The sequence below is a fragment of the Bufo gargarizans genome, chromosome 1 (genome assembly GCF_014858855.1).
Source record: "Bufo gargarizans isolate SCDJY-AF-19 chromosome 1, ASM1485885v1, whole genome shotgun sequence".
Classification (NCBI taxonomy): Eukaryota; Metazoa; Chordata; class Amphibia; order Anura; family Bufonidae; genus Bufo; species Bufo gargarizans.
Genome location: NC_058080.1, coordinates 753,113,054 through 753,139,329, shown reverse-complemented (window position 1 = coordinate 753,139,329; position 26,276 = coordinate 753,113,054). Strand labels below are relative to the sequence as shown.

The window sequence follows — 26,276 nt, the reverse complement described above, 5'->3', positions numbered from 1 at the left end:
GTTCACCAAGCTCAGATTACCCTCAACTAAAATGCCACCTATTGGTGACTGCACCCCAATTGACACGTTTGTGTCCATAGTGTCCAACAAGTTGAGTCAGATTGACACGCATGGACTTAACAGGGACAATTTGAATGACCAAGAAAGAGGGGCCTTGTGGTTATTGCAACAGGACAAAGAAGTGGTGATTAAATCATCAGACAAAGGCAGAAATATTGTTATTCTTGGGCACGAACAATACCGCAATATGTGTATGAGCGTGCTCAAGGATAAGCTTACATATTAACTACTCCCGTCTGATCCCACTCCAGCTTATAAGATGGAACTGTCCTGCATTTTGAACCAAGCCCTAGAGAAGAAACTCATTGACAAGACTGAATTGGCCTTTTTGTTACCTGCACACCCAGTCACTGCGGCCTTTTATTGTCTCCCCAAAGTCCACAAGGGGTATGAACCTCTAAAGGGGAGGCCGATAGTGTCTGGGAATAATTGTTTGACAGCCAATATCAGTACTTATGTTGACACCATCCTGCGTCCATTCGTTAACAGCTTGCCCTCACATGTAAGGGATACTATGGATGTGCTGGGACGTTTGGATGGTGTCCAATGTGACAGAGGTACCTGTCTAGCTAGTTTGGACGTGGAGGCGCTCTACAGCTCAATCCCTCATGGATTGGGCTGTGGAGCGATCCTAACGTTCCTTCAGCAGAGGGGTGAACAATACAGGGACCATAATGCCTTTGTCATGGAACTGTTGAGTTTCATACTCACGCATAATGTATTTTTGTTTGATGGCTCTATTTTCCACCAGCTCAGGGGGGTCGCAATGGGCAGTCCCTGTGCCCCGACTTTTGCGAACCTCTACCTGGGCTGGTGGGAAAGGGAGGTAGTGTTTTGTGAGGATATGGAGCGATTCACGGATGTTGTCCCCCTCTGGATCAGGTACATCGACGATGTGCTGATCCTGTGGGGGGGCGACAGTGAGCTGTTCCGTGAATTTGTTGCGGTCCTCAATAACAATACTGTAGGACTTTTTTTCACCTCAGAAATTGATATGAACAACATTTCCTTCCTGGATCTGTCCATTTCATTGTCTGCTGATGGGCATATCAGTACCAACGTCTTTAGAAAGCCCACAGCTACGAATAATCTCTTGAAATGGGACAGTGCGCACCCTTTGGCCCTTAGGAGAGGAATCCCTAAGGGCCAATATTTGAGGGTGAGGAGGAACTGTTCTCATCTCAGTGACTTCAGGGTGGCTGCTAAAGATCTCCAGCAGAGGTTTCGGTGTCGTGGCTATCCTCAGCAGTGTCTTAAACAGGCTTATCAGCACTCAATGAGCACCAACAGGGACCTGTTGTTGTCTCCGAAAAAGAGGGACAATAGTGAGAATATTGTGAGGATCATTGGGACTTTTGACGGCGCCCATGACGAGGTGCGCCATGTCCTTAACGAGCACTGGGACATTTTGAAATCCGATCCAGATATTGGCGGTGTGATTTCAGCCAACCCCTCAGTCACTTATCGCCGCAACAATAATTTACGTGATATGTTGACGCATAGTCTGTACACCAGCCCCCGTCCGCAATCATGGCTACGAAACCCACTTACAGGTACATTTCCTTGTGGATCCTGTAAATTTTGTGGGTTCATTAAAAAATCTAAAAGCTTCACTAACAGCACTGCGGACAAAACGTTCTTCATTAAGTCTTTCCACAATTGCAAGTCAGTTGGTGTTGTGTATTTGATGACATGTGTATGCAACATCAAATATGTGGGTAAAACCATCAGAGAGTTAAGAAGACGGATTGGGGAGCACATTTTGGATATCACCAATCTCAAAGATACGCCAATTGCTCGTCATGTTCTTGACCTTCACAGGGGGGATACATCATCGGTCAAGTTTCAAGTGATCGACTCTGTGAAGCCGTCACCAAGGGGCGGTGATAATGATCGCATATTGTTACAGAAAGAGGCGAGATGGATTTTTTCTTTGAATACCATCAAACCATCTGGCCTTAATGATGCGATCTCATATGTCCCCTTTATATAGTGACAAGGTTGGCTTCTTTGGGATATTGTGCAATGGACTATGTGAAATAGATTCATGTGTATGATAAATGACACAGATGGATATACACATAAATTTATGCGTCTGTCCGTTTATATACATCTCCTGGAGTGATCCACCTCCATTGCATATCTATAGTAAGGTGTCCATGCTGCGGTAATTGTATGTAAAGCCGCCTTGTTAATTCCTTGTTTCTTCAATGTGGCGCTTTCTGCGCTTGCCCTGAGACCCACTGTGTTCCTCCTTCCTCCAGCCATTGGTTCGCCTTGTGCCGTGCCTCCTGGCCGGATTGGCTGTGTGACGGAGGCGTGTCTAACAGGGCGGGGTTTCACCCTGTAAAGCTCGGCGTTCTGTGGGCCGCTTTGCGGCCATCACAGTGCCGAATCACATGCACACTAGCACGCAGCACCTCAGCCTAGAGGTTGCTAGCTCAGGCAGGATAGTGACTGTTTGTAAAAGCTCCGCACCTCACACTAGAGGAGAACGGCGCTAGGCAGGGATCTCTATCACTGCTTGTTCGTCCATTACCTCGGTCAGTGAAATACCACTGAGGCTCTGGGCTCTATCATTAGTTTGGTGCACATAGCTCCTGATGAAATGCATTCCCAATGCATGGAAACGCGTTGAGCTGTTGCCAATAAGGGATATGTCAGGGCAACCATTGCTCCTTTAATCCACCTGGAGTGATAGTGTTTGCTCTGCCATAGTCCAGCACCTGCAATTATCAGTGCAGTGAGAGTCTGCGCGCTGGCTCTCACTGTTTGGAGTGGTGTTTGGTGTATTCCCTATACCAATACATCCCCTTGATATTTTTCACCCTGGGTCACACATCTTGAACCCTGTGGTGTATTGAGCCCCTCATGTGTTAGTAGTTTGTGAGACTACTCTGGTATTCCAGATGGTGGCGCTGTTTGGCAGATACCAGTGTTTTCACAATTGTTACAGTCAGTATTGAACACCATACTGACGGATGATATTCCCCTTTTTTAATCAGACAATTAATAAAGACATTATTATTTTGTTTTAGCGCCTATCCTCACATTATTTGCTTGATTGTATTTATAGGCGTATATTCAATATACCACTGCAGGAACGTCTTCCCCGTCTCCTGTTGGATCAGGTACAGGGGATGAACTTTTTATTGCTGTCTTCCATGTTATTTCCTGTCCCTGGGAGGCGGTGAAACCCTCCTGTCTGTATCGTTGTGGAGGATCGCGGAAGAGAGAAGCTACAACATCTACACTGTAATATCTCCTCAAATGTTTCCCCTTATTAACTACAGTAAGTGTATTTTTACATTACATTTTGTGTGTTTTTTTACAAGTTTCTTCTTCTTTCTGTTTAGGTTCCTAAATTATAGAATTGTCTGTTAATATCTTCTACGTAACAGAATTTTCCTGATAGACTCATTAAGGATGGATAGGAACAGAGACAAAATGGTCGAGGGGATAATAAATCTCACCCTAGAGATACTCTTCCAACTTACTGGAGAGGTGAGAGATTCTGATGATGTCACATTACATCACTCTTATCTATGGTAATAACAGACGGACATGGCTGTAGAGGTGACGGACTCTGGAAATGTCAGTAGTGATATTTATTACTGTGTCTCCCTATAAACAGGGTTACACTGTAGTGAAGAAGATATCTAGTGAGGTTCCTTTGTCTAGAGGATGGGGAAGAACCCTGAGCCCAATCACGGGGCCTCCACCTCATCCCCTGATACATGAGGAAATCAATGAACAGAAGATCCTAGAACTCACCCACAAGATGGTGGAGCTGCTGACTGGAGAGGTGACACTGCTGGGAATGCTGGGACATTATACAGTAACAGCACTGGAGGAGTCTGGGTGATGACGGTGTCATTGTGTTGTCAGGTTCCTATAAGGTGTCAGGATGTCACTGTCTATTTCTCCATGGAGGAGTGGGAGTATGTAGAAGGACACAAGGATCTGTACAAGGACGTCATGATGGAGGACCACCAGCCCCTCACATCACCAGGTAATAGACAGGACTAAATACACCCATCCTTCAATTATCTGTATGTAAAGAATGAATTCAGTCACTGTATGTGTCGCCTTCAGGAAGATCCAGTAAGAAGAACACCAGAGAGATGTCCCAGTCCTCTTCTTCCACAGGATCATCAGGTAGATGGAGATATTCCCTATGATCTGTAGAAGGCTGTGAAGTCCTTGTGTTCAGTCTTGTTTTATCCCATAGTATTATATGTTTATATTTGTGTAATGAGAAAGGTGGAGATGACAGGGTTAACGCTGACCATAGACATTAGATGTTGTCTGTATGTGATCACTATGTTCTGGCTTTGGAGACTGCCAATGGGAATAAGTGACCAACAGGTTGGAGGCCAGTCTTCCTTCACAGAAACAACTTGATGCACACCTCGTCGTGGTGAATATACATGTGTGTAAGCTTCCTGCAGCTATCTGGCTCAAATAAACCGCGCTGTCATGTCATTATTGGTTGTCCTGATAATTTATAACCTTCTCTATGTTTGTAGAACATTCTGTGACTGTGAGAGACTTTTTTACATTTGCAGATTTTGATTCAGGATAAAGATCTGAGGAGTATTAATTCTAGAGAGACCTGTTTGAAGGGTGAAGACCAGTATAAAGAGGAATTTCCTACAGAGACATTTGTGTGGGGTGATGACCAGTGTAAGGAGGAACCCCCTACAGAGACACATGTGAGGGGTGATGACCAGTGTAAGGAGGAACCCCCTACAGAGACACATGTGAGGGGTGATCAACAGTGTAAGGAGGAACCCCCTACAGAGACACATGTGAGGGGTGATCAACAGTGTAAGGAGGAACCCTCCACAGAGACAGATATGTGGGAATATGAGCAAAATAAGGAGGAATTTCCTACAGACATCTACCCAGGTGAGTAGTAACCACTAAATAGAGAAGAGTCTTAGACTGTACTTATTCACCAGCTTTTTTAGCTCCATTGTGTTCTGTTCTGCCATATATTTCCTCATACAGCCAAATTACATATTATTTATGTATGAAAATGCCATACTGTTATAAGTTATGACACATTTTGTAAGCGTAAAATGCGAATGCAAGAATAGAAGTGGATATTTAAATATTCCTCTGTAAATAGGGCCGAAGCATTTGCTTAATTTTGGGGCTAAAGAACTATTTGCTCCTATTTGATTTGGGAGGTGTGGAGAGAACTCCTTTCCTACTAAAAATGTGTAAAACTCTTGATAAGTTATAGTTTGTTACTGTGCCTTTAAATTGGCTGCCATTATCTGCTTCAATGCTCTATCATAAGTTTGTATTACTGTAATGTGCATCCATTTCATAGAGCATGAGATGTGGTTTATGACCACTGCTGTCCATCCACCTCGTGTCCAAGCTGTGCGATGTTATGGCATTGTGAACCTGCGGTAGGACCCTTCTGGGAAGGTCCACGAGACAGAGGAGAGCAGGGCCAGTGTAAGGACATGTTTAGAATGCTGGGGCAGTGAGATGTGTGATAGAGCTGCCACTGACAACCTCTGGCAGTACTCCAGAAGCAGTATCAGAGTAGCATCTCAGTGGGGAGACGGGCACGCACTGAAGTGGTAATACAAAGGTAGAACCGGATTGTTTTGAGAGACAGCTAGCATTCAGCTGCATGTCAAGATTTTGTGCTTGTTGCACTGTTGTTTCCTGTGTGCTGCATATGCTACAGTAAGGCAAGTTGATTGCAACCACTACCTCAATGTGATTGCCAGTACATCTTAAATTTTGGCATAAAGTTGTCAGAATCTGTCTGATTCAAAGCGTAAATTCAAAAGATTTGAGAATTAATAAGCTTACGCAGGCTAAGTGAATAAATATATTTACGACGTGTGATTAAAGACAAATCACATACTGAATAATAACAAGTAAATAAATCACTAGCCTAAATATGCAACATGCAATATGGGGTGAGACTCTGTATATCATGCTATAACACATGGCTGTCTACCACGTTATAACACATGGCCAAAACTCCAGGGTGTATAAGAGATAAAGAAAATCAATACTTACATCCTACCTAGGATAAAGGTCTATGTGGAGTCCCCCAAATATATGTGTGTCACAGAGTTTAAACCTTTTAGCCTCTCCTCCAGTGTGCAGCACGCAAGTATCTGAGATCACTCAGTCATGTTATCTTACCAGCATTGTGGTGCCATCAAGACAAAAAAAAAAAAAAAAAACTATGACCCAATAAAGACTTCTGTAGTGCTACTCAATGGTATTTTCCAGTCAGCAGGTGACACAAGCTGGGAGAAGTGTCCTTGCCACCAGAGTATAAGGGACGGCAAGGTGTTTTTTCCCTTCGCCCATGACAGCACCATGAGAGGATCCGCCCCCACAGACAGGAAACCTGCAGAATAAAAGGGCGGACACTCTCCTCCAAATTTAGTGTGGTTTCCCGTCTCTGGGGAAGCCTGCAGTCTTTCTTTCAGGTTTCTTCCCTCTGGTGGTGCTCGTACGCTGACCCCTATATTGGGCTTGATTTCTCCCCCAACATACCTGCTGTCCCCGGGAATATAATGCGGCTTCAGTTTGTGCGCTGAAAGGGACAGGCAGAGGCACAGCAAAACTCCTGAGAGAGTACTTTGTGTGCTGGAGCATGGAGAGCCTGGCGGTATCGCTGATGCGCTAGAGGCACAGACGTCTGGACCCCAGGGGGAGGAGGAGGAGGAGCTTCCGGCAAGGAGTTATGCCGGGGAGAGCGGCATGGGTCAGGTGGTTCGGCCCGCGGCGTAGGGTGTGACGTCATCACAGAGCGCCTATGAGAAGGGCACTGTCACGGATGATGTTGCAGATAGCTGGAAGTTATAAATAAATGTCTGACTGGCTTGATCCCAAACTAAGGAGCATTTAGGTGACTTCTATAAAACCCTAAGAGCTCACCCTGACTGCTAAGCACCTACAAGGGTCTCAAAGGTAGACAATTGTATGCCCACGTACCTAAGACTGTGTGACACCTGAAAACCTTATAATAGTGAGAGGACACGACCACCGGCTCCCTGCACTTCATACGGAGGGAGTCAGGGTCACCTAGAATCAAGCCAGCAAGGAAACACAATACATGAAAGGGCTTATCTGAACAAGCCGCAGCAGAAGCCTCCAGCAGTGAACACTTCAATCCAGGAAGTAGTATAAACCACAAAGTGAGGCAGTATGGGAGGGAATATAAAGGAAAGAGGATTAGTCTAAATAGGTGACATCTGGGAGACTGAAATGAGATGATAAAGTGAAACCAAAACAAAGAACATCATGCAAGAGGTAGAGAAGGACGTCTGTCAGGTCTTCTCACAGAACTGGCGGTGACAGGCACGCGGTGAACTGAAAGCTGGCATCCTAAGCAGCGCTCTGGTGGCCAGCAACAGGAGAAGCATGGAGGAGGACAAGCATGTTGAGGAGTCTGCAGTCCCTCCAGCCTTGACAAAACCAAAGAAGGTGGTGACTAAAAGGAAGAATAAAGAATGTGTTCTCTGTAAAACCGGGTTGTCATCTGAATGGGAGAAGAGGATGTGTCAGTCCTTTATTGATAAAACGGTGGCTGAGGAATCGCCATCATTTTATAAATGTCTTCAGACACTAGTCAGATCGGAAGTTAATTCTACCTTATCATCCAAAAAAGAATCTAAAGTGAGACGACATAATACTGTACAGGAGCATATTTCGTCTGATTCTGATGAAGGTGAGATACACTCCTCATTATATGGGCATTCTGATGATTCATCCCTGTCTTTCTTGGAAGAAGGTGAAATCAGTGGTAAACACAGAAAAGCTTCTAAAAGCCGTACATTCTACTATGGGCATTGAAGAGGCAAAAGAACCCAGGTCCATCCAAGATATTATGTTTGGGGGGCTAGAATCCATACACTGTTTAAAATCCCTGGGTCAGAAAAAGAAAAATCTCTGCACGGCCTAGACGTTAAAAGGACCTTGATTTAATTATCTGTCCCGCACTAAAGACTGGTGCAGATCTTCTTCACTCTTTGTCCTCTTTCAAGGAGTGAATAAGGGTAAGGTGGCCAAGTTCTATTGCTAGGTGGATTGTTTCTGCCATATCTTTGTCTTGCATAATCTTACATCCGGGTTGTCTCCTCCGGTGGGTCTTAAGTCACAGTCTACCAGGGCAGTTGCTACCTCCTGGGCAGAAAGATCCTCTGTTCCCATAGAGAATATTTGCAGAGCAGCTACCTGGTCTTCTCCTTCAACCTTTTTTAACCCCTTAGGGACAAGGGTCATTTTCACCTTAAGGACCAGGCCATTTTTTCAAATCTGACCAGTGTCACTTTATGTGGTGATAACTTTAAAAGCCATTCTGAGATTGTTTTTTTCGTCACATATTGTACTTCATGACACTGGTAAAATGGAGTAAAAAATAATAATTTTTATTTATAAAAAAATACTAAATTTAGCAAATTTCCAAGTTTCAATTTCTCTACTTCTATAATACATAGTAATATATCTACAAAAATAGTTATTACTTTACATTCCCTATATGTCTACTTCATGTTTGGATCATTTTGGGAATGACATTTTATTTTGTGGGGACGTTAGAATGCTTTGAAGTTTAGAAGCAAATCTTTAAATTTTTTCAGAATTTTAAAAAAAAAAACACTTTTTAAGGACCAGTTCAGATCTGAAGTAACTTTGTGAGGCTTACATAATAGAAACCACCAAAAAAATTACCCCATTCTAGAAACTACACCCCTCAAGGTATTCAAAACTGACGTCGTTAACCCTTTAGGTGTTCCACAAGAGTTATTGGCAAATGGAGATGAAATTTCAGAATTCAATTTCTTTGGCAAATTTTCCATTTTTAATCAATTTTTTTAAGTAACAAAGCAAGGGTTAACAGCCAAAGAAAACTCTGAATTTATTGCCCTGATTCTGTAGTTTCTATAAACACCACATATTTGGTCGTAAACTACTGTACGGGCACACGGCAGGGCGCAGAAGGAAAGGAACACCATATGGTTGCTGGAAGGCAGATTTTGCTGGATTGGTTTTTAGACACCATGTCCCATTTGAAGCCCCCTGATGCACCCCTAGAGTGGAAACTCCCAAAAAGTGACCCTATTTTGGAAACTACAGGATAAGGTGGCAGTTTTGTTGGTACTATTTTAGGGTACATATGATTTTTGGTTGCTCTATATTACACTTTTTGTGAGGCAAAGTAACAAAAAATAGAAATTCTGAAATCTCATCTCCATTTGCCATTAACTCTTGTGGAACACTTAAAGGGTTAACAAAACTAGTAAAATCAGTTTTGAATACCTTGAGGGGTGTAGTTTCTTAAATGGGGTCACTTTTTGGAGCTTCTACTCTAGGGGTGCATCGGGGGGGGGGGGGGGGCTTCAAATGGGACATGGTTTAAAAAAACCAGTCCAGCAAAAACTGCCTTCCAAAAACCATATGGCGTTCCTTTCCTTCTGTGCCCTGCCATGTGCCATACAGCAGTTTGCGACCACATTTTGGGCATTTCTGTAAACTACAGAATCAGGGCTGTTTTGCTGTTAACCCTTGCTTTGTTACGGGAAGAAATGGATTAAAATGGAGCATTTGCCAAAAAATAGCTGTTTTGGCACTGTTTTTATTTTTAATTATTTACAACATTCATCTGACAGGTTAGATCATGTGCTATTTTTATAGAGCGGGTTCTTATGGACGCGGCGATACCTAATATGTATACCTTCTTTTTATTTATTTAGGTTTTACACAATAATATCATTTTTGAAACAAAAAAATAATCATGTTTTAGTGTCTCCATAGTCTGAAAGTCAGTTTTTTCAGTTTTTCGGCGATTTGCCTTAGGTAGGGTATCATTTTTGTGGGATGATATGACGGTTAGATTGGCACTATTTTGGGTGGCACACCACTTTTTGATCGCTTGGTATTACACTTTTTGTGATGTGAGGTGACAAAAAATTGCTTTTTTGACACCGTTTTTATTTGTTTACGGTGTTCACCTCAAGGTATAGGTCATGAGGTATTTTTATCGAGCAGGTTTTTATGGATGCGGCGATACCTAGTATGTCTTTTTTATTATTTTTTTACGTTGAACATAAAAAGCATTTTTGAAACAAAAAAATCATGTTTTAGTCTGAGAGCCACAGTTTTTTTTAATTTTTTGGGCCATTGTCTCATGTAGGGTCTCATTTTTTGCGGGATAAGGTGACAGTTTAATTGGTACTATTTTGGAGTACATACGACTTTTTTAATCACTTTGATACCTTTTTGGGGAAGTAAGGTGGGCAAAATTTCAATTTCATCATAGTTTTTATATATATTTCCATTACGCCCCATGACAGCACCTGTGAGAGATCCTCCTCCCTCCGGACAGGAAACAGGAACTTCCCAGATCTTTAAATTGGTCCCGTGCCTTCTACCTTCAGTTCTTTCCTGTTTCCTGTCCAGGGACAGGAGGATTTCTTTCCAGGTCTATTTCTTGGCTGCAGGACCTCTAGGGTTAAAGAGCGAAACCTAGTGGAGGTACCTGTCGGCGTAAGTCTCCACTAGGAGCGCTGAGAAGCCCGGCGTCTGCATTTTATTCCCTTCTTCGGAACCATGGGGGGATGCCTGGGCTGCCTCGTGTCCCTGCCTGCCGGCGAAGTCGCGGCATGAGGGGGGAGGTGCGTCTTCCCCTCTCATTGAGGCTGGCTGTGCGGGACGTGCGCGTCGCACCGGAAGTGACGCGTGCGTTCCATCGGCCGGAAGGGGAGGAGCTTAACATGGGGGCGCTGCGCGGCCCATTTGAAAAAGGGAACGCCGGCCAGCCAGCGTGGTGGTGAGTAGTAGCAGGAGATCGGTCGGGACACAAGCGGCATCTACAGCCCTCAATTGGCCCCCCTTTACGCAGCATTATGATGCAAGAAGTAGGGGATGTACAACAGCGCACCGACGGACAGGAGCAGCTTTTGGAACCAAGCATGGTACTCCTGGGGGTAAGAGGGGTTAACCCCCACCATCTCCCTTTGGGGAGTTGTTTGTTTTTATGGTCAGGTTAAGCTGATGGGTTGTTTTATTAAATGCAGGCTAAAGAGCACCCAAAGAAAGCTTCCCACAAAAGAGCTAAGGAGTGTGGAATTTGCAAGAGGAAGCTGGATCCATCTTACTCCAAGACATGTTGTCAACCATGTCTGGATAAGTTAGTGGCCGAGGAGTCGCCATCTTTATTACAGAGTATCCAGAATTTAGTAAAAAATGAAGTCCGTTCGTCAGTAGAGGAGCTTAAAAAATCCCTGCCTAGCTCATCCAGACATAAGAGGCCCCAGGCGGTAGCGGAGGATGCTATGGACTCTGGGTCTGAGGAAGGCGCTATTGGACAGGGAAGCCGTTGTTTAGAGCAGAAGATACGGACCTGTTATTGAAGGCGGTTAGATCCACGATGGAGCTTGAGGAGGAAAAGGAGTCCAGGTCTAGACCAGAGCTAATGTTTGAGAGCCTAAAGCCTAAAAAGTCTAGGGTTTTCCCCATTCAGGACTGTATCAAGGATCTGATTAAACGTGAATGGGAGAAGCCTGATAAAAAATTCTTTATCCCTAGAGCGGTCAAGAGAAAGTACCCCTTTGATGATCAGGAAGTGTCAGCTTGGCAGGAGGTACCGAGGGTAGACGCTCCCGTAGCCAAGATAAATAAGAAGTCAGCTCTCCCATTTGAGGATCTAGGGTCCCTTAAAGATCCCATGGACAAAAGGGCTGATGCATACTTAAGGAAGAATTGGGAAGCTTCCACTTCTGCCTTTAAGCCAAATATAGCAACTACCTCGGTGGCTAGGTCATTAAAGCTCTGGTTGGAGGAATTAGAGTCTCATATAGAGAATAAGACTCCTAGGGATCAGCTGCTGGAGGCGATACCAACTATGTCCAGTGCAGTGGACTTTATCTCTGATGCCTCCGCTGACGCATTGAGGCTTTCCGCTAGGGCGGCTGCACTCTCCAATTCAGCCAGAAGGTCGTTATGGTTGAAAGGGTGGAAGGGCGATGTAGCTTCAAAATCTAAGCTTTGTGCCTTACCTTGCCAAGGGGGCTTTCTATTTGGATCAGCCTTAGATGACATTTTAGATAAGGCATCCGATAAGAAAAAAGGTTTTCCAGCACCGTCCTTTCCTAAACAGGGGAAGCCATTTCGGAGTAATGAAAGGAAGGCTTTTGGGGATCAAAAGAAAAGGAGGGAGTGGAGATCTGATAATTCAAAAAGTGTGCTGTTTAAATCCAGACCTCAAACATCAAGTTCCACTCAACAATGACGCCAGACCCCAAGTGGGCGGTCGTCTTTCTTTATCATTTCCAGCCTGGCGAAATATTACCGCAAGCGCTTGGGTAAAGGATGTTATAAAGGAAGGCTATCGCCTAGACTTCAAGAGACTACCGCCCAGGACTTTCAAAGTTGCTTCATTAAACCAAAATTCTCCAAAACAGGTGGCACTTTCGGAGGAAATAAACAGCCTCCTGGAAAAGGCAGTCCTTGTTCCAGTCCCAAAGGACTAACAAGGAGAGGGATTTTATTCAACCCTATTTCTGGTCCCCAAGCCCAACGGTACGTTCAGACTGATTATAAATTTGAAGGGTCTCAACCAGTATCTGTCCTATCAGAAATTCAGGATGGAGTCCATCTCCTCCACGGTCCTCCATCTGTTCCCCAACTGTGTGATGGCCTCAATAGACATAAAAGATGCCTACTACCACGTGCCCATCCATCCCTTGTCCCAAAGATACCTGAGGGTGGCAGTGAAGATGGGGGAATCAATTGTTCATTTACAGTTCAGAGCTCTTCCTTTTGGGGTATCACAGGCGCCGAGGCTCTTCACAAAGCTGATGGCGGAGGTAATGGCAGAAGTAAGGAGGTCGGACATCATTATAGTCTCATACCTGGACGACCTTCTCTTGGTAGGGCAGTCCCCAGAGCAGTTGAGATCTCACATACAGAAGGTCCTGGGGATCCTGACGAGCCTGGGCTGGCTAATAAATTGGGACAAATCATCCCTGATTCCAACATCCCAGGGCCCTCTACATCATCCGGAAGTCAAGAATCTCCACCTGACAGCTTGGATTTTGAGAGGTCTTTCTTCAGGTCTAGGGGCCTATCAGAACAGGTCATCGGGACTCTCCTAGCTAGTAGGAAAAAAGTCACCTCCGATATCTATCTGAGGGTATGGAAAGCCTTCCTTCGGTTTGCAGGTCCAGGCTTAGACTTGAACTCGCCCAACATCCCGTTAATTTTGAATTTTTTGCAGGAAGGCCTGAACAAAAAGCTTAAACCCAGCACTCTCAAGGTGCAGGTCTCGGCACTGAGTGTCCTGTTTGATTTTCGTTTGGCTACTCATCCTTGGGTCAAAAGGTTCATTAGGGGGTCCTCTAGACTTTGTCCTATAGTTAGATCCAAGTCAGCCCCATGGGACCTTAACCTGGTTCTTTCTGCTCTAACCAAGGCTCCGTTCGAGCCTCTGGGGGACATCCCCTTAAAGATGCTGTCCTATAAGACTGTATTTTTAGTGGCCATTACATCTGCCAGACGTGTTGGAGAGCTGTCCTCTTTGTCCTCTTCCCCTCCATATACCCAGATTCTGGAGGATAGGATTGTTTTCAGACCAGACCCTGCGTTCCTGCCCAAAGTAGTGTCGGTGTTTCATAGGTCTCAGGAGATAGTTCTCCCTTCCTTTTGTCAGGACCCAAAGAATGAAGGAGAGAAATCCTTTCATACTTTAGATGTTAGAAGGTGTGTCTGTGAGTATTTAGAATCTACGAAGGACTTTAGAAAGACCCCGCAACTCTTTGTTCAATTTCAGGGTCAGAACAGGGGCTCCAAGGTTACAAGCCGTACCTTAGCCAGATGGATCAAGAGAGCGATAGGTTTGGCATATTCACTATCAGATTGTCAGGTCCCTTCAGATTTTTCAGCCCATTCCACCAGGGCAGTAGCCTCTTCCTGGGCAGAAAAAGGGTGCGCTACCATAGAACAGATCTGTAGGGCTGCAACGTGGAGTTCCCCCTCTACGTTTTACAAACACTACAGGTTGGACCTTTCATCTGTGCAGGATATGGCCTTTGGGAGAAAGGTGCTGCAGGCTGCAGTCCCTCCCTAATAGTTATCTAGTCTAGTCTCTCACAGGTGCTGTCATGGGGCGTAATGGAAATACTTCAATTACTCTTACCGGTAATATGTTTTCCATGAGCCCATGACAGCACCTACATAATTCCCTCCCTTAATAAAAAAAAAAAAAAAAAAAAAAAAAATATATATATATATATATATTTTTTATTTATATATAAAGAATAATGGAAAAAAGAGAAGTCTACTCTTTAGTATGGTGCCAAAGAAGAGATATGCCTGGCATATATTCGGCGCAGAGTTTTTGTCTATTATGTTTTCTCGCCTATGTTGTTAGTTCTCACTATATATAGGTGCGTTGCTGGTCCCAGGAATCTTGTCAAATACTGAAGGTAGAAGGCACGGGACCAATTTAAAGATCTGGGAAGTTCCTGTTTCCTGTCCGGAGGGAGGAGGATCTCTCACAGGTGCTGTCATGGGCTCATGGAAAACATATTACCGGTAAGAGTAATTGAAGTATTTTTTTTTTCTGGCGTTCACCTGGCGTGGTAAAAATGAATACTTACCGGTTAATTGATTTTCCAGAGCCCATGACAGCACCACAAGAGGATCTGCCCCATCAGTATTAAAAGCCTAGAAAACTCCTTTAAGGGCTCTTTCACACGAGCGGATCCAGTGCGCGGAATCCGCTGCGTGAAAGAGTGCCAAGCCCCGTTCCAGACAGCAGAGACACGGAGCATTAATATGATTGATAATGATCTTTGCCTTTCTGCGACCTTTTTACAACAAAATCACATTGACAATTTTATCTCACTGTGATTTTGTAGTAAAAAGATCACAGAGAGGCACGGAGCATTATCAATCATGTTGATGCTCCGTGTCTCTTCAGTCCGGAATGGGGCTTGGCTCTCTTTCACGCAGCAGATTACCCGGACGGCATCCGATCGCGTGAAAGAGCCCTAACTGTCAGAAAAAAAATTATAGGTAGGTGTAGGTGACACATTCCCTTTAAAATAGCATATAAAAGTGTGTGCCCAAAAATGGTACAGAAAGCTTGTATGTAAAAAAAGACAAAAAAGCCTGTCACATAAAAACTGTGGGGGATTTATCGTGCAGTATTTTTATCAAAATGTCATGAGAAAATACATTTATCACATGTTTAAATGTCCTGTCTGACAGGCACTCTCACTTTTCACTTTACTTTTCAAACTGCTGTGCATGCCGCAACTGTCTCTAAGTTCTGCCACAAATGGTTAACATTTACGATAAGACGATACAAATTCTTTTTACAGTAACATGCAGCAGAAAAAAGGTGCAAATACAATGCTATACAGTGCTGTGCAAAAGCTTTAAGCAGGTGTGGAAAAAGGCTGCCAAGTAAGAATGCTTTCAAACATAAAAGTATTAATCGTTTATTTTTATGAATTAACAAAATGCAAAGTGAAAGAACAAAAGAGAAATCTAAATTCAATCAATATTTGCTATATTTTCTATTTTTCTAGGTACACTTAACACAGTTTTTTCAGGAAATTGGTGGGGAAGTTGTTCCAAACATCTTGGAGAACTAACCACAGATGTTCTGTGGATGTAGATGTAGGCTTGCTCAAATCCTTGTCTCTCTTTATACAATCCCAGAGAGACTGGATAAAGAGATTAGAGCTCTGTGGGGGCCATATCATCACTTCCAGGACTCCATGTTCTTCACTGAGTATAGTTCTTAATGACATTGGCTGTATGTTTGGGGCCGCTGTCCTGCTGCAGAATCAGTTTGGAGCCAGTCGGACACCTCCCTGATGGTATTGCATGATGGATAAGTATCTTTCTATATTTCTCAATCAAGCAGCCATGAGGGCCCCAGATGCAGGGGATGGCCAAGGAAACCTAGTGTAGTAGATGAAAAGTGCATCATGCTTGTTTCCCTTCAAAATCGGAAGATGTCCAATAGCTTCATCAGCTCAGAACTGGCAGAAACCATTGGGACAGGGGTGGTCTTCATGGAGGAATTGCAGCCAAAAAGCCATTTTGATATGGAAACAAGGCCAAACGGCTGAACTTTGAATGAAAACATGTGAACTAGGGTGCAGAAAATTGGCAGCAGGTGATCTGGACTAATGAGTCAAAATTAAAAATATTTGGCTGTAATAGAAGGCAGTCTGTTTGCTGAAGGCCCAAAGAGTGGTACAGCAGTAATGAGTTTCTGCAGGCAACAGTGAAGCACGACGGTGGAGGCTCCTTGAAAATTTGGGGATATATTTCTGCAAATGTAGTTGGGGATTTGGTCAGGATTAATGGTGTCCTCAGCATTGAGTAATACAGGCAGATACTTATCCATCATGCAATACCATCAGGGAGACATCTGATCCACATCAGCTCCAAATTTATTCTACAGAAGGACTACAGCCCCAAACATACAACCAATATTATAAAGAACTATGTTCAGTGTAAAAAAGTAAAAGGATCCCTGGAAGTGATGATATAGACCCCCCCCAGACCGATGATCTCATCACCAGTGATGGCCAGTTCGCAAACAAACACATGCTGGCTGCCATCTTGATTCACAAGTCCGGCAATGCACAGGTAAGCCCTTACCTTTGCCTGTGTCGCGAGCCGGTCTGAAATCAAATGCGGTCCCCAGGAGCAGGCAGTTCCAAGAACAGCTGCCGGGGGCCTTCATCGGGCTGTTCTCGGAACTGCCTGCTCCCGGTGACCGCATTTGATTTCAGACCGGCTCCCGGCACATACACAGGTAAGGGCTTACCAGTGCATCGCCGGACTTGTTAATCAAGATGGCAGCCCGCATGTGTTCGTTTGCGAACACTGCGAACTGGCCATCACTGCTCATCACCAGATCTGTCTGAGATTACATAAAGAGAAGAAAGGATTTGAGTAAGCCTACATCTACGGAAGATCTGTGGTTAGTTCTCCAAGATTTTTGGGACAACATCCCTGACAGGTTCGTTTAAAAACTGTATGCAAGCTGATGGAGGTTTTTGATTTCCTGATTTGCAGACTTACTACAAAGCAATACAGTTAAAAAGGTGGCTACAACTATGCATTCCCAAATATAGACTGATAGGCTCTGACATTAAATTAGCACTCATGTCGGAAAGACAACTTGCTGGACTGTGGGGCTTGGAGCAATTGACAGAGACTCCTTGCGATATCACGAGAGGTATATATCTGACCAAACGCTCTATACACGCTAAGGTCCCCCCTCCAAGACATCTAACTGCAGACCTTATTCCTCATTTATTGCATGCGCCAGTGGCTTATACCCCGCAGTTTTGGAAATCCCTACAAAACATCCCATGCATTTGTTTAACTGATAAAAATAAACTATTAACACTTCTATTTTTGAAAGTGGCATTTTTCCACACCTGCCTTCTTTTGCACAATACAGTATGTTGGACCTATGTGTGAAGAAAGATCATCACTTGCATCAAAGCCATGGCCATTTTGTATTGTATGTGACCCTACTGCTCTTACCCTCTGAACTGCTCTCTGATAAGCTGTAAGTACATAGCTGTCATATAGTGTGTGACGGACACCACCTAGGAGCACTGATTCAAAGGTCACTTTATGATTATCCACTGAGCGTTTCACTAGGAAAGCGTTTGGGCAGGCATACTAAAAAATAACCCTCTGGAGATGATGGCTTCAACACAGCAGTGGACAACTACAAGAGAAGAGCATGGTGGCCTACCAGCATGATCTACTGTTCCTTGCTGTGAGGTTCACTGTTAGATTGTCATCTGCTTTCCCATCACTGTTTTGAGCTGGCCATACACTTCAGAATGCTCATTTGGCTGAAAGCTGTCTCCAGAATCTCCATACATATGCACGTTGGCCTTCGCCAAACTACATGTTTTGTGAATAGGGAGAAGGGAAGACACCTTTGAAGGCTGCTAATCTCCCCAAGAACCAAGTGTCAAACATGTTGAAACTTCCCGATCCTTAAACACATTAAATGGTAGGTGGGTTCAGTCAACATTAATCTAACATGACCAGCTTCAGTCAATTCATAATTGCATTTTCTTACTTACAGTATCTTGCAATTTTATGGATACCCTTTTATAGAAATGCTATAAATTATCAATATAATTTTATTGTTATAAATAATAAAAGCAGTTTTATTCTTGGCAGGTATCAGGAGCTCAGAGGGACATTTGATAGTACAATCATCTGATTTAAAAGCTGAAGATATCACACAAGATACATATGAAGAGCATGCCATTATCCCACATGTACCCTCAGCCGTTCATAGCAAAGATCTAGATCCTTTTCAACATCTATCATCTGATTCATCACAGACTGTAGAGCAAAATACAAGCCATAGAAGTGATGTTGTACCTAAAAGAGCAAACAGGGGGGAGAAGCCATTTTCATGTTCAGAATGTGGGAAATGTTATAGCGTTAAGTCAACTCTTGTTGAACATCAAAGAACTCACACAGGAGAGAAGTCATTCCCATGTTCAGAATGTGGAAAATGTTTTACCCAGAAATCAAAGCTTTTTAGACATTTGACAGTTCACTCAGGAGAGAAGCCATTTTCATGTTCAGAATGTGGGAGATGTTATAGCGTTAAGTCATCTCTTGTTGAACATCAAAGAATTCACACAGGAGAGAATTCATTCTCATGTTCAGAATGTGGAAAATGTTTTACCCTGAAATCAAAACTTTTTAGACATCAGACAGTTCACACAGGAGAGAAGCCATTTTCATGTCTCGAATGTGGCAAATGTTTCATAACAAATACAGAGCTTGTTGTTCATGAGAGAAGTCACACAGGGAAGAAGCCGTATATATGCCCAGAATGTGGGAAAGGGTTTTCTCAAAAATCAAATCTTATGGTACACCAAAGAACTCACACAGGTGAGAAGCCATTTTCTTGTCCTGAATGTGGGAAATGTTACGTAAGAAAAGCAGATCTTGTTGAACATCAAAGAATTCACACGAGGGTGAAAGAATTTTCATGTTCAGAATGTAGGAAATGTTTTTATAAAAAATCACATCTTCTTATACACCAAAGAACTCATAAGGGAGAGAAGCTATTTTCATGTACGGAATGTGAACAATGTTTTAGTTGGAAATCGCAACTTGTTGAACATCAACGGACTCACACAGGGGAGAAACCATTTTCATGCCAAGAATGTGGGAGATGTTTCATAAGAAAACCAGCTCTTGTTAAACATCAGAAAATGCACACAGGAGAGAAGCCATTTTCAGGCCAAGAAAGTGGGAAATTTTAGAGTGATAAATCAAACTTTGGTCAACATTAAAGAAGCCACACAAGGGAGAGAAGGCGAGGGCTAACGTCCTACACCCTACTTAGTGATGGCACAGCAGTTAGGTTCATGCAATCAGCAGTAGGAGCCAACCGTAATATATAGCCAGGCTTTCTCTGCAATGGCCAGGATTGGAGCTAGCTCCGTTCCTGGCTATGTAACCCCATTAGATGCCACAGTCTGTAGTAAACATACCGTCAAAGTGGTAAAGCGGATGGAGGGGGCTCACTCTGACCCTATATCATGTACCTTCCCCTGGGCAACGAGATCAGAGTAATCATAATTGGTAAGGCAGCCGGAGGCTTAATGATGGCCTCCAGGTTTGTAAAGTACAGACCTTGCACAAGGGTTTGATAGGTTACCTGTCTGCAGAATACTAACAGGCAGACATTATGACTGTACTACATAATTAGTGCAGTGTAGAATGTAAGCAGTCAACGGACTGAAATAATGTGATTTAAAGTAGCGTTGAGTGAACTGAAGCAATCGAGGCAGAATTCTCTCCAAAGTTTAGGAAAACTTTGATTTGCAACAAATCCGAATTTCTTTGCGCTTTGTGGTAACGAATCAGTATTTCCTAAAATGGCGGCTGCACGTGTTACAAAGTGTAAGTAAGAAGTCCGGGAACGTAAGATCCTCCATAATGCCGCGCAGCCAGCCAATCCGCAGGTAGCCATCCCCTATGATGTCACAGCCGTATAAAACCCTCATCCCGTACAGTGTCTGCCATTGTTCTGTGAGCTGATCCTAGGGAGAGATGTGACAAGCGCTCATGTGCTAGGGCCAGTGTTGCTGCAAAGTGTTAATAGGACAATATTTGAGAAGGAGACTGCAGGGAGAGTGTATCGCTGTGTGCATCACGTTCTAGAGCACCGACATTCAGAGTTAATCCATTAGTTTAGTGATAAAGTTACTGTGCTTCAGTATTAAAGACAGGAGTAATATATCACCATGTGCATGACTGTGCAATGTACCAACATTCATAGCTAATCCGTTCTTTTAGAGAATCAGTTACTGTGCATCACTATTAAAGGCAGGTCTTATATATCGTCTTGTGCATCACTGTACAGTTCACTGACATTCATCGCTAATCCCTTCTGTAATTTGTAGCATTACGCTGCGTTCGTATTACGGGCAGGTGTAATTTTTCACCCTCTACATTAGTGTGCAGTGGAGTGAAATTTATCATAGCTAATCCCTTATGTGAGCTGTAGCAATACATTAAATCCATATTGAGAGTAGGTGTACTTTATCGCCCTGTATATAAGTGTGCAGTGGAGCGAAATTTATCATAGCTAATACATTCTGTTAGCTGCCTGTAGCGTTACATTGCGTCCATATTACAGGCAGGCGTAATTTTTCACTCTGTACATAAGTGTGAAGGGGAGTGAAATTTTTCATAGCTAATCTGTTCTGTTAGCTGTAGCATGACATTAAGACTGTATTATGGGCAGGTGTCATTTATCGCCCTGTACATAAGTATGCAGTGGAGCTAATACCTTCTGTTAGCTGTAGCATTAGGTTATGTCCATATTTCGGGCAGGTGTAATTTATCACCATGCACATAAGTGTGCGGTGGGGACGTTAGCATGGCGCGATGCAGGATGTGTGGGATAAGGTGAGGCGTGGACAGTGTGCTAATGTTCAGACGACAGCCCTGCGTCAAAACATGAAGCATCACCATAAAGCAGAAGGAAGCTCTTGTTCCTTAGACTTCAATGTCACCTATTGCTTCTGATGCTTTCGTCAGCAATCGATCACGAGGAGATTGCAAATTCTGATGCTTCTTCTCCTCCTCACTTGTTTCGTCAGCAATCGATCAAGAGGCAATTGCAAAAAGACAACAGCATACGTGCACTCATCCAGTGGCACAGAATCTGAATGTGCACCTGGCCAAGTTGCTGGTACTACAGTCCCTCCCTTTCCATGTAGTGGACTCTTTATATTTCAGAGAACTGATGGCTTGTGCCCAGTCAAGGTTTTTCCAAAAAAGCTGTATCAGGCCTGCACACATACATTGAGCAGAAGGTTGTCCAGTCCTTAGGCCTCTTGGTGTCTGGTAAAGTTCACACCAGTGCTGACGTATGGAGTTGTAACTATGGTCAAGGACATATGTCGTTCACAGTCCACTGGGTAAATGTAGTTTTGACCCAGGCACACCAGCAACTTGGCCAGGTGATGGCAACGCCGCCTCTCTGTTGCAATGCTGGGATTTCTTTGCCAATGTCTCTTCTTCCTGCACTTTGTCCTCACCCTCCCCTCTAGGCACAGTTCACAGTGATCCTCCAGCATATCACTTATGCAAAGCTAGGCCTCTGCGTTCATGCTCCACTGCCATGACTGGTGGGAGGACATGAGCAGCAACAGCTCTATAAGCAGCAACTTAAGTATGGAGTCTCTGATGACCAGTTTTCTTCAGCTACCTTCTGACGAAACCAGCAGCAGCAGTGGGACATGCAGCAGAACCTCAGCCAGCAGGTGGTGGCATACTTGGACTGCACCCTGTCACCTATGATCCAAAATTCCCTGGACTACTGGGCATGCAAACTTGAAGTGTGGCCGCAACTGGCCAAGTTTGCCATGGGCATATTTTCCTGCCCGGCCAGTAAATTAGAACTGTCAGTAACAGTGACCTATAATACTGATGCACAGTAATTTGACAGCTAACAAAAGAGATTAAAAAGCATGTGTTTGGACTGCGACAATATGATTAAAAGAACTACTGCTTTATTGGCATTGCCTCAATTTCTTTATTTTGTTCCATTGAGAAGCCATTTGGACACAGCTCCTGCAAGGGCACGCATGGGTTTTTTGCTTTACTGAAGGGTGCTGTATGCTTTACTTTTTGTTTAACTGAAGGGATTAGCTATGACTCTTGGTGCGCACTGTTACTGCCGCTGCTGCTGCTACTTGAATCTTGGTGCACTGCACAGTTAAGTCCACGGCGATAAATTAGACCTGACGGTAACATTGACGTGCAATACTGACGCACAGTAAATCTATAGCTAACAGTAGGGATTAGCTATGAATCTTGGTTCACCGCACACTGGTGTACATGGCGATGCACTCTACCTGCAGTTTAAGTTCCAAGCCTTCACACTGAGATTGGTCCACCAAGTGGGAAGAATGTGATTAGACAGATTGGGCTGGGTATACCAGATTTATAGCGATTTGTGATGAATTAATTCAGAATAAATCGAATTTCTTGGAGAACTTTGGTGAAGCTGCCGAATCAAATTTCTCAAAACTTTGCTCATCTCTGATTTAAAGTAAATTAAAAAAAAACTGTAAAAAAGGCCAAAAAGTGCATTTTTAAGGGTAACTGAACCTTTCATTAAAAACAGAGGCTTTAGCACTGCTAAGAGTGCTCTGCCCTTTCAGCTTTCATCGGCTCGGCTTTTCGAGTATATGAACTACAGAACCATAAAAAGTATACGGGATCTATTTTCCATACACTTGAAAAGCTGAACAGTGCCGATGAAAGCCAAATGGGTAGAGCTCTCTGAGAACACCACTGCCCCTTATTTTTTTCATCAAAGGTTTAGTTACCCATTAACTATGAAAGTGATTATTACAAAAAACTAAACTATACAATACTGATATTGCCATATCTTTAGTGACATTCCTGTAAAGCTGGTGTGTTATTTCAGCTGTCTTGTGAATGTAAAAAATGAATATATGAAAAAGAATGCTATGTTTTCTGTTTATCGCCTCTCTCCTGCCAAAAAAAAAAAAAACTGAATTAAAAGTAATGAAAAAGTTATAAGTACCCCAATATGGTATAAATATAAACTGAAGGGCATTCCCAAAAAGAAAAGAGAAAACAAGCTGTCACACAGCAGTCAATTTAAAAGGTGAAAAGTTATGTCTTTCAGTATATGGCCACACAAAATCAAGGCATTTTTGATAAAGTGTTTTTGTTTCGATAGTGGTAAGATATCTAATATATAAAGCGGAGTGTATGTGTCCGGTACAGTGCCTGCACGGCCCCGCCGCTCTCCCCGCCTACTACAGACCCTCCTTAGGGATCTGTGGATGGGATAATGATGGGGTGGGTCTGTGGATGGCATTATGATGGGGGGATTTGTGGATGGGACTGTTATGGGGGGGGGATCTGTGGATGACACATATAACAGTGCCATCCACAGATCCCCCCCCCCCCCCCACCATCATAATGCCATCCACAGATTCCCCCCCACCATCATAATGCCATCCACAGATTCCCCCCACCATCATAATGCCATCCACAGATCCCCCCCCCATAACAGTGCCATCCACAGATCCCCCCCATAACAGTGCCATCCACAGATCCCCCCCATAACAGTGCCATCCACAGATCCCCCCATAACAGTGCCATCCACAGATCCCCCACATAACAGTGCATCATCCACAGATCCCCCATAATAGTGTCATGCACAGACCACCATTAGTTCAAACCCACCAAAAGCACACCTTTTGATTAAAAAATATTTTTTTCTTATTTTCCTCCTCAAAAACTTAGGTGCGTCTTATGGGGCGAAAAATACGGTATTCCCAAAAAATGCAAATATGACACATCACATGACCTACATTAGCCAATATAAGCCTGCAGTTCTTTCTCTTCATATCCCAACTGCCATACACACGGCCACATGTCCCTTATCAGCCAATAGAAGCTTGCAGGTCCTTAGTCTCCAGGTTATAGTGGATATTGTATATCTTTTATTGACGCACACAAACATTAGATGAAATATACCCGTGAGAAGCCGGGTCCTTCTGCTAGTAAAATATAAATTTGGATCGAGCAAATAATCGATTGTGTTTATACCTGACAAATAAATCTGTTTGATTTTCTAATTCATTGGGATTTTATCACAATAAATGAATTTGAAAACAAGAACTCTCCAGTGAATCCATGATGACCGCCATGGAAAGGATCATTTTTGTTTTATTCAACACCTCATTGATCTCGATCATCAGCATGAGCTTGCCCACCGGATTCATGGCTACAGTCCTAGGAAATCCAACTATTGGTGAAATAAAGTGTTGTGCACAACAGAAAACAGTGAGTGCACTGTCACTCGTGGTTTTATTTTTGTGTCATACCGTCCAACCTATGATGCGCCCCCCATTATTTATAGTTCATACAGAATAAAGGTAACAACTTGCTTGAAAAAGACGTCGCTCTGTCATGATGCCATCTTGTGAGTAAATGTACCTACTGCTGTGAAACTATTTGGAGTCATGCGGATGTTTTTGAGAATTCACCTTTGGGACCATCAAGCCAAGGTCTGATACTGCGTATATTGTGGATTTCTATACATGAATGAACTATAAATCCTGTTTAAGGTAATGATGCAGGGCTGCTTCTATTTGATTTTTTGGGACTCTATATCAACTGGCCAAAATCTTTTGAAGGGGCCAAGAATGGAATTGAGTGTCGGGAATCATTGTAATACACAAGGTCATTAACCCCAGAATGCGCATTATCGGGGAGATTTATCATTCCCTGCGTTCCAGGATGCAGGACATTGCGGACACGGAGCGCCGGCCTGACAGGTCCTTTTAGAAACACTGACAGGGAGGACGGGTGTTCATAAAAAAGGCCTTTAAAAAAGGGCAATGATTAGCCAGCAAAAAGTCATTGGCCGGGAGATCAAATCTTTCCTGCAAGTATAGAAATGCTTGTTGGTCGGGAGCACATCTTGACAGGATACTGTATACACTGCCCACAACATGAAAGCTACTGTATATGGAGACAAGCATCCAAACAATAGTTTGTCCCCCTTTTAATGAGCCTGCCAAAAGTTCCAGATAAGCGTCAAGCCGCTTGATAATATCCCGATGGGTGCGCAGTCTGTGCCGATATCAGCCAATGTAAATGGAGGCCGAAACTGTGTCAAGTTTGTGAATTGCTGAGAAAAGCTCCTGATGGATGCCAGAAGAGAGTTCTTTCAGGTACAGGACACCACCTGGTATTCTCTTACACTGCAGTCCTATCGTGGGAGGTTACACCAGGAGCTTTCTCAGTATACTCTCATCTCTTGGAGTCACAGACTTGGCCCTCTCCTGGGTCACATCATACCTTACAGGCCAAACATTCAGTGTCTCCCACTCACACAAACACCTCCTCACACACCTTCTCTGCTGATGTCCCTCAAGGCTCTGTTCTAGCACCCCTGCTCATCTAAATCTACCCCTTTGGCCTGAGACAACTCATCTGGTCCAGATATCACCACCCTACTATCTAGAATCCCACAATGCCTGTCCTCTATCCTCCTCCTTCTCTCGCTTTTTAAAACTTAACATGGATAAACCAGAATTTATCATTTTCCCCATCTCACTCAGCCCCCTCATCAGACCTATCTACCCCAGTCAATGGCTGCACACATTCCCCTATCAACCAAGTCTACTGCCTTGGGGTTAACCTTTGATTCTGCTCTGTCCTTCAAACCACACATCCAAGTCCTTTCCACCTCTTGCTTTCTCCAACTCAAAAACATCTCTCAGATCCAAACATTCCTTAATCCAGAGTCTGCAAAGATTCTTGTATATGCCCTCATCATCTCCCACCTAGACTACTGTAACATCTGTGGCCTCCCATCTAACACTCTCTCACCCCTCCAATCTATCCTCAATTCTGCTGCCCGACTAATCCACCTCTCCCCCGTTACTCTCCTGTCTCTTCTCTCTACCAATCCCTTCACTGGCTCCCTGTTGCCTAGAGAATCCAGTACAAAACACTTACTATGTTCACAACCTGTCCCTGCCATACATCTGTGACCTACACATAATCTCCGATCCTCACAAGACCTCCTTCTCTCCTCTTATCACCTCTTCCCACAATCGTCTCCAAGATTTCTCCCGTGCTTC

The 26,276-nt window shown here is 43.7% G+C and overlaps 1 protein-coding gene and 1 long non-coding RNA gene across 2 annotated transcripts in view; both read left to right on the top strand.

Moving 5' to 3' along the window:
* LOC122925102 (gastrula zinc finger protein XlCGF57.1-like) overlaps positions 1-26,276 on the top strand; it is a 139,304-nt gene that overhangs the window by 77,929 nt on the left and 35,099 nt on the right. The gene's annotated exons all lie outside the window — the stretch shown is intronic.
* LOC122925163 lies at positions 4,015-4,764 on the top strand. The gene is made up of 3 exons (XR_006387545.1): positions 4,015-4,072; positions 4,156-4,218; positions 4,629-4,764. It is a non-coding gene; the product is annotated as an uncharacterized LOC122925163 (long non-coding RNA).